Source organism: Podarcis raffonei, chromosome 5 (genome assembly GCF_027172205.1).
Source record: "Podarcis raffonei isolate rPodRaf1 chromosome 5, rPodRaf1.pri, whole genome shotgun sequence".
NCBI classification, from domain to species: domain Eukaryota; kingdom Metazoa; phylum Chordata; class Lepidosauria; order Squamata; family Lacertidae; genus Podarcis; species Podarcis raffonei.
In genome coordinates this window covers 54,219,994-54,229,825 of record NC_070606.1, presented here as the reverse complement: position 1 = coordinate 54,229,825, position 9,832 = coordinate 54,219,994, and the positions used below count along the sequence as shown (strand labels likewise).

Below are 9,832 nucleotides of genomic sequence, written 5' to 3'. Positions count from 1 at the left end.
GAGCTAGGGAACTTATCCCACTCATATTTTGTTGTACCATGTCTACTTTTTGTTCTTTTGTGGGACTAACATAGGTAACGTTTCTCTGTGCCATGGTTAAAATGGCATGTAGCATCAATAAATAGAACTGGAAAAGTCTGGGCTGTTGAACGTTTGTAAGGGGCATATATTTTATTCTACACAGGTGCAGTTCTTGTGTCCTCTAAATGTGCAAAAAAAATTTACTCCCAAAAGCTGCGGAGTGATAGAGGAAAATGTTGTGTTTTCTCTCATCAATGAGATCTATTTTATGAGCCATCTTTGTCACATACCTGAATCTCACCATGTACTTCTTTCACACAAAAATCAGAATGAGCCATTTGTGTTCGTAAATGGCTTTTGTTGTGTATTGCGTAATGCCAATTATTTGTTGTGAATTCAGAGAAAGCTAAAAGGTAGGAAAAAATTACCTGTTTTGCTTGCTATACTGAATTCAGAGAAAGCTAAAAGGTAGAAAAAATTACCTGTTTTGCTTGCTATACTGTTTTGAGCGGATGTTTTCTAAATTGTAGACATATTCTTTCATTGTGATAGATTGTAATCATTGTTATTAAATCTGCATTAGAAATAGTTGAATAAGGAGTGTAATGTAAAATTCCACAGAAAAGTTTTTGTTACAGGGCTCATTCAGAGTTGGGTGGGATCCAGGAGACAAAGAGAAGACTGTTCTCTGGAACAGTCTCTATTGTGGTTCCTTATTATGGACCCTTCCTCTGTCTCAGCTTCCATTAGGCAACCTAAAGGTGGATGGCATAACAGCATATACTAAAAATAAACACACAAATACCACATAGCTGTTGTATGGCTCCCTGAAGTATTGTCCTGACACAAGAACCCTGCTGGACCAGGCCAGTGTCCCATCTAGCCCAGCACCCTGTTCTCACAGTGACCAACCAGATGCTTGTGGGAAGCCCCAAAAGCAGGACCTCAGATCAACCACAGTCTCCTCACTTGTGACTCTTGTGATGGATAGCCTTACCCTCCATTTTGGGATAGGAGAGCTGAAAATAATGCCAATATATTTCACCTCCGGCAACCAATGCACCCCTTTGATAGTACATGGGTAGACGAGTCTAAAAAGCTCAGGACACAAATCCTCACAGCCATCCAGCAGCTAAGTGGCTCATTTACCAAAATTAATGTCTTTAGTGTTATCTCTAGAAGTGTATACAGTAGTACCTTGGGTTAAGAACTTAATTTGTTCCGGAGGTCCGTCCTTAACCTGAAACTGTTCTTAACCTGAGGTACCACTTTAGCTAATGGGGCCTCCCACTGCCACCACGCTGCTGCTGCACGATTTCTGTTCTCATCCTGAAGCAAAGTTCTTAACCCCAGGTACTATTTCTGGGTAACCTGAAGCATCTGTAACCCAAGGTACCACTGTACTTGATTCTGACCAAACTAAGCCTTGTTCTAAGGAGGCTTAGTCTGGCCAGAATCCAGTATAAACTTCCAGAGTTAACGCTTGTCAACCTGGGAAGGTAGCCCATCTAGGAGAAGGAATACTCTGATCCTAATCCTTTGCTGTCTTGCAGGAAAAGGCTAAAGAGCAAACCCTACACCACCTACTAATTATCTCTGCCTTCAAAATACTGTGAAACCATAACTTTCATTTGGCAATGACACATATTGTTTTGCTATATTCAGTACATTATCTTGGCATAAAGTTGTCTTGTCTTTATTTTTGTTTCCTGAATGTACCGTAATACAGTGGATTAATGTAGCCATTACGTCAAATGCTGATACTTTATCGAGCCATTCTTTATGAGGTGATACAATCAGCATTCTCCACTTCCTCACCTAAAGAATATTTAGCTATAAAAAGTTTGTAAAGCACATCCAATGCACATTTAAATCAAATGACTCACCCCACAGGAATTCTGGGGACTCTAGTTTGTAAGGGTGATGTGAGGGAGAAACTGAAGTTCCCAGGATTCTTTGGGGGAAATTATGTGCTTTAACTGTATGGTGTGGATCTGCCCTGTATCTCCAAGATCACTGGTGTCCTAGTTTCCTTGGACGAAAGGCTAACTAGAAAATGTCTCTGTAAAATATATACTACACAAATGTTCTCTACAGTTGTGTGTTGCAAGCCTATCAAAAAGGCAGGGCAATTGAATAAATAAAATATTCTGTGAACATTCACATAAAAGGCATCAGTAATTTTTTTTTTAAAAAAAGGCAAAGCTTATTTTAGCAACACAATGGCAACAAAGAGAATAACCCTGGGAATCGTTCTGCTGTGCTCCTCCATTGTGCCTTCCTGCATGTCACTGCTTCTCATCTGTTAACTGGAGAGGAACACCAAACAAAAGTTTCTTTGTCATGAAAATCAGCCGTGAAGTTCTGCCAACTGTCAGTCAGTGAAACAATTGGATTTAGAACCAGATGTGCCACTTGCCAAAAAAAGAAAAAGAGGCGGGGGGGGGGAGGAGAGAAGGGAAAGCAGAAGAACACTGTTGGCAAGGCCTGAACTGAACCCCCCACCCCACGCCCCCCAAAAAAAACCTGATTTAGCCTGCAGTCCTATCTATGCATGCTTACCTGGGAGTAAGATCCACTGCACTCAGTAGACACCACATGTAGGATTCCACAATTAGACGTATAAGTAGACTATACATGATTGCAATATTAGGCTGCAAACCTATTTCACCTTTGGCTCAGCAAGAATTTGCATCTTGGTAAATAAAGAAGACGGCACATTTGGCCCTCATTTCTTTGGAAAACTGAAAAATCAAAGAGTACTAAGTAACTGACAAGTGTCAATTTAGGGTACCATGTCTTCACTGCAAATGAACTCGCTTCTTTTTGGTGTGGTCCTGCTGTTTCACTGCATCTGGTTAAATTCTTTGGAATATACATCTGAGATAGCCTTTGCAGATAACTGAAGCCTAGATGCAATCAATATGTGAGCAGAATTGCAGAGGCAGGTTTTGTCCCTGGTCCTCTGTGGATGGATTGTACCTTGTGCAAAGAGCCTATACATGATTTCTAGGCACAGAGGCTTTGTGCGACAGGTACAATCAATGCATGGGAGTTTGTAGTGCTTGGAAAGTTCATTAAAAAACAACAACAACCAGCTAGTGCTAGTACTAAATGACTTAGGCCCCAAGAAGACCAACTTCTTACATACGAACCTTCTCAGGTGTTAAGATAAGTGAAGGGAACTCTTGAGTTCCACCACTCTCAGAAGCTCAGACAACAGCATTCTTTCTGTCAGCCCCTAAATTGTGAGATTCCCTCCCTGCATTTGGCAACTTCACTATACAGTTTCCTCATGTGCTGAAGATGCATCTCTCCCCTCCCCCCCCGGTCTGTGCTTTCATTTGGCCCATCAGCAGTGCTTTTTTCTGGATGGACACAGGGGTACGCATACCCCTAAACATTTTGTGAATCTAAGTTTTGCCTCATTGAGCGGCAGTATTTCAATATGAGTAGGAAAATGAGAGTACCCCTAAACATTTTTTTAGAAAAAAAAACACTGCCCATCAGTGTCAACAAATCCTGAGTTGCGTCTCGAGATTACCTCCTATCCCCGCTTGCCTCCTCCCCTGAAGAGATGTCGCTACAATTCCTGCCTTCGCTCAATCTTCAGCAGCTCAACTTTCAAGGTTGTGCCACCTGGGATTTTGGGTGGCACTCCCTGGTCCCCATAACCCAGCTCAGAAGGAATAACCAACTTTCTCTTCTCACCCTCACATATCCCAAGCAGGCCCTGAGCCCTTTGATGACTTGTCCGGTCCCCAAGGAGAAGATAAACTCTGTACCATCCTCGAGCTTGCCCATATAATGCATGTGGAGCACATCACCCTTGTGGGACTTGATGGGGCAGTTGTCCGCCTGCTTCTTGACCCCAATCTGGAGCTTCTGCTTGCCTTCCATGCCCAGCACTAGTGAGAAGACCACACACAGTGCAAGAGCAAGTAAAGTTGCTCCCTGACTCACCTGGATCGCAGAAGCTCCTCTCCTTTCCTCAGTGGATACCACCCCCCTCTCAAGATGCATCTCTTTACACTGGCATTTGACTTATCAGATGTATATTTTTAGGATTTACCCTATTCTTGTGATTGCAATTTGCTTTAAACTGTCTCTAATGTTGCATTTTAAGTTGTTGTGATCCACTATGGGTGAAGGGCAAATAATAAGCCAAACTGTGGTGTAGTGGTTAAGAGCGGTAGACTCGTAATCTGGTGAACCGGGTTCGCGTCTCCGCTCCTCCACACACAGCTGCTGGGTAACCTTGGGCCAGTCACACTTCTCTGAAGTCTCTCAGCCCCACTCACCTCACAGAGTGTTTGTTGTAGGGGAGGAAGGGAAAGAAGATTGTTAGCCACTTTGAGACTCCTTAGGGTAGTGATAAAGCGGGATATCAAATCCAAACTCTTATTATTCTTATTAATTCAAGTTAATTGTACCAAACTAATTCATTTCAAGCACTGGGAATCTGACAGCAAGACCTTTCACCGTGATCTACTCCTCTCTCCCTTCTGAAGACATTGCTTGTACATAGATTTTAGACATCTGCACAGGACTTGTCTGATCCGTAATTACAACCCTATGATCCCAACCAGTTGTGTTAATTTGTAGCCCTGCAGATTTCCCGAGGGATGCCTGAGTATGGTTTCAGTTTTCTTTTATCCTCCTAGAACCATTCTCCCAATGCACCACTTCTTCATACTTTACTCATTGATGAAATTTCACACAATTATGTATTCCTCTTCTCTTTCTATACTTCCGCTTTGACCTTGTAGACTATTGGTGGAAAATTGGAGCAACAGCAGAAACAAATTAAAATTAAACTGATGAGCATGCATCACAACCTTCAGTTGTATTTCTTTTATATTCCCTCTGCCACCTGAAGCATGTTCGCATTTCCAACCCAGTAGAATGAAATCTGAAATTAGAGGTGATTGAAAGATTCAAAAGAGCTCTCTCCCTCCTACACAAGTGCATGCAATTTGAATTGCATCTGCATGAAGGAATGCAGAGTGAAAATGGGATATAATTGCTGGGGATATTTTCTGAATTGTAGGTGGGAAGACTATGGTTTCCATAGAAATAATGTCACAGGTGTTAGGAACTCCTGCACTAAAAAAGAATTAGCAATTTCTTATTAATATTTGGGGATGGTTTCTTTTCTTAAAAACACACAACACAGTGTTATGACTTATGACCAAGCAAATTAAATTGACTTACTTGTTGCACTACTGTTTTTAGAAGAGTACTGGGGGGGGCTATAATTTGGCTAAAACGGGGGGTAGGGGTGGAGTGCAGCATTTGGTCTTGTAGATCTCATAAAGCCCCTCCTATCTTTCTCCCCATACTTCAAGCACCATTAACTGCTATTGTAACTCCTTTTATGAATCTTTTACAGATTCCTCTGTGACTCAAATTAGCTAAAAACATTTTCCATGGAGAATCCAGCCATTCTGTGTTGTACCCCTCTCTGTACCTTGACACTGTCTGGGAATCATGAAGACGACCAATTTAACTGAGCATCTAAACACTCCACCGTTATCACAAGGATTAAACCCACAATAGAAAAGCCCAATGGATTGGTAGCTGCTACCAACTACTGAATACAGATTAGCTTGGCAAAAAGTCACAAGACAAGGATGTGGGATGCAATACTATATAGTGTTTGGATTCTCCTTGGATCAATCGCACCAGCTGCACTTTAAACAAGCTGATTTATTAACAAAATATATAGATCATGGTATTGCAGTCAATATAGATAAATAGTAAAAGGTTGTTCTAGCTTCTAATCTTGCCTGATCAACATAGGCAGGTACTGTATTTTTCGCCCTATAGGGCGCACTGGCCCATAGGGCGCACCTAGTTTTCAGGGGGGGAAATCAAGGAAAAAAATATGACACACACCCCCGCAGCTCTGGGAGCAGCGGACAGGCTGCACGCAGCCTGTGCGCTCCTCCAAGACCTTCTCCCTGCTTTTGCGGGAGGTGGCGCAATTCCCCCACCTCCCGCAAAAGCCCACAGGAGCCGCACACGACTCCTGCGGGCTTTTCAACCAGGAGGGAGAAGGGACTGAAACGGCCAGTCAGTCCCTTGTCCCACCTTGGGGAAAAGCCCCCAAGAGCGGCGCACTCTTTAAAGGGTGCGCGGCATCCTGCAGGCTTTTCTACGAGGTGGGGGAATTCGCCCACCTCGTAGAAAAGCCTGCCTAAGCCGCGCAGCCTTTAAAGAGTGTGCAGCTTCTGCATGCTTTTGAGGGAGGTGGGAGAATTCCCCCATCTCCCGCAAAAGCCCACAGGAGGGAGAAGGGACAGACTCGGCCAGTCAGTCCCTTCTCCCTCGGGGAAAAGCCCGCAGAAGCCGTGCACCCTTTAAAGAGCGCGTGGCTCCTCCGGGCTTTTCGACCCAGATTGTGGGGCTGGCGGTGGGGGGAAGCACTGCTTTCCCCCACCGCCAGCCTCAAAGCCGGGTCAGAGAGTAGCAGGAAGGTGTCGCACGCCTTCCCGCTGTCCCCCGATCCTCTGGGGCTGGCGATAGGGGGAAGCGCTGCTTTCCCCCCCACCAGCCTCAGCCAGGTCGGAGAGTAGCAGGAAGGTGTCGCACGCCTTCCCGCTGTCCCCCGATCCTCTGGGGCTGGCGATAGGGGGAAGTGCTGCTTTCCCCCACCGCCAGCCTCAAAGAGCAGACTCTCCTGGCTTCAGCAAAAGCAACGTGAAGCCTCTGGAGCGCAGGCTTCGGAGGCTTCGCGTTGCTATCGCTGAAGCCAAGGAGCCTGCATTCGCCCCATAGGACACACACACATTTCCCCTTCATTTTTGGAGGGGAAAAAGTGAGTCCTATAGGGCAAAAAATACGGTAGCTTCTTTTAGGTGCTACAGCATTAGCTGAGCCAGGAATGAGCACCTACTTTCTCTCTATCCTCCCGGCAGATGAACAGCATGCACTTCATGGAACTTCACCCGCTCACTCCAATGCAAGATTCCTAGTACAGGACTTAGCTAAGCATTTACAGATCTTTGCCTGTGAAATTGACACAGTGGCCTAAATTGCATCGGGATGTTGGCAGTGGTGAAACAAAGGTCGCAAAGGTCAACCTTGATTGCCCATTGAAGAAGGAAGGATGGCAGGAAGGAACACTGGGGCCTTCGGTTGCAGCAGAAGGTCAAGCTAAACATATTAGGCATTTTCTATAATTTAACCCTAAACCTCTCAACTCTCTGTGACACATTCCAAAACACAGGTGTGCAACCTTAGATGTGACAAGGTAAACCTTTTTTCTTAAAAGAAACTACAAAGTGTGATTAATATTGGAAGAATTACTCAGTGAAGATTTCTGTTCAATTACATGTTGCCTGAGTTAGCTCAGCACAACTTTTGATGGGTGTTTGGTAAACTACTATTTGGTTGCCCGTCAAAAGCTAATCTAAGTGGACCTCTGTACATGTTGAGGAGAGCCATTTGCAGTAGGACTGGGGAGAAACCTGCACACATCCCTATATCTCATTGGGTCACCTTGGGTCAGTCACACTCTCACTTAGCAGGTCGCAGGTCCAGCAAGAAGAAAAGAATTGGTGTGGCCAGCAACTACCCTGGGGACAATACTAAGATTGGTGCCCTGAAACATATTATGGAGGTTTCGGAAAAGCCATGGATATGAGATACTGAAAGGCAAGTGGAGGGTGGGGGTGGGAATCTTCTAGAGCATGGGTAGGCAAACTAAGGCCCGGGGGCCGGACCCAGCCCAATCACCTTCTAAATCTGGCCCGCGGATGGTCCGGGAATCAGCGTGTTTTTACATGAGTAGAATGTGTGCTTTTATTCAAAATGCATCTCTGGGTTATTTATGGGGCATAGGAATTTGTTCATTCCCCCCCCCCAAAAAAAATATAGTCCGGCCCACCACATGGTCTGTGGGACAGTGGACCGGCCCCCTGCTGAAAAAGTTTGCTGACCCCTGTTCTAGAGTAATTTGTGAGGTGTCTGTAATCTGATGCTGGGTACATTAGAAATAACCAGTAAGATGTATTTTTCCCTCAAAGCTGCTGCTCCCTTGGTGGGTAACGATGGTCTGACATACTGCAAAAAAAAAAAAAGGCATTGTTTTTTTTCCTCCCTCAGGTAGAAAATGTAACAGTGCCTCGTGCTCCTTGTTGTTTTCTCTGCACAAAGTAGATGGTGGTTTTGTACGCATTGAAAACATGGCCACGTCTTTATCTGAAAGGATTTGTGAGCCTAATTAATGGCAGACAGTCCTTTCTAAATGTGTCTCAATTAAAACTGTACAGAGATATACAGTTCGGCAGGGAATTACCCCTTACATGTGGAACAGACTGCTGCCATCTGCAAAAAAAATAAATAAAAAGACCACAAGGTTTTTTATGGTTAAACTTTTTTGATACTGCAACATTTGAAGGAAAATATATCACGGGCTCCTGAAATGTTTTTTGAAGGTTGTATATCAGTGCCATGACAAATTGAGGGGGTCTAAAGCAGCCACTCCAAAAGCCCTTGGGGTGCTAGATATGGCCTGCAGGACAAAGGTTAGCCTGGTTTAATGGCTACATGTGAATCATTATTAGTTGCATTATTTAAGTGAGGAAGTAATTATTTGCAAAAGTATGTCCTTATTAGTATCTTCATAGTTAGGAGACAGGAAGAAGTGGAGGAAAGAGTGGCTTAGCACCAAAAAAAGTATCTGGAAATCCTGGCTGGAAAACAAAGCTTGTAAACAGAAATATCCTCTGTTCTATTCTGAATTTTGGATTTTTCCATGATAGCCCTTTAAATACACACACACACACACACACACACACACACACACACACACACTGTGCATAGTCATTTACTTGTGGGATCCAAGACAATCACTGGTGAAAAGCAAATTTCCCCTTAACTAGTTGTGCTATTATTATTCTGTGTCATGTCAAATATGGTCATTGTTGCATGAAAGTCACACAGGCCTGCTAAAAGTGTCATGTATGACAAGGGGGAAATCGTGTGAATTGGGTGTCTGTGCAGTCAGACATCTGCATGGAGCATCATCAGCATACATGATGTCACACACACACACACACACATGTTGCACACCACCCCAATCTCTGAGCGGTGTGAGATTGCAGGGTCCGTGTTTCCTTTAGGAAATGAGGCACAGCAGAGATTGTGGTGCCTTTATGATATATGGTTTATTTACACCTATATACAACCTGAACCTATATTCACAGCATTAACACTGCTGGAGGGTCTTGCTTCTCCCATAGGCAATGCCTTGGATCCCAACAGTGATCAACCATCGTGCTCTGACTCCCTCTGCAGCTTGCTGCCTTTACCAGGCTGCAACCTTTCTTCCCCTAGGTCACATCACAGCACCCAAAAAAATCTAATTCAAACTCTGCCTTTGTTTTCTGACTGACACTGAGTTGCTGGAGGGACACCCCACCCATTTGCCACCTGGTGCAAAGCCTTTGCTTTGCTTTCTTAGTGGCTCATCACCTTTCATTTTTTTAATGGTTCATCTCCCAGGCAATTATCTCATCAGGAAACTGGCCTAGATCATATTTTAACAATTGCTGAATCCAGGGGTTCAAGAATTTAGGGGAGACTGGCATGCACATACTCATAGCTCTCTCTCTCTCTCTCTCTCTCTCTCTCTCTCTCTGCGCTCACTGCTCTATTACAAGAATTATACCAGTGACCTGAACCAAGCCATAGTGCCTATGACATTATAAGTGATGAGCAAAGCAATTGTTATTGCTGTTAGGGGAAGTCTACAGTTCAGTGTTAGAATACATGCTCTGTGTGCATTAGATCCCAGGTTCAATCC

The 9,832-nt window shown here is 44.2% G+C and overlaps 1 pseudogene; it reads right to left on the bottom strand.

The window, feature by feature from the left end:
• Positions 1-3,404: 3,404 nt before the first annotated feature.
• Positions 3,405-4,132, bottom strand: LOC128413434 (peptidyl-prolyl cis-trans isomerase FKBP2-like; annotated as a pseudogene).
• Positions 4,133-9,832: the final 5,700 nt, after the last annotated feature.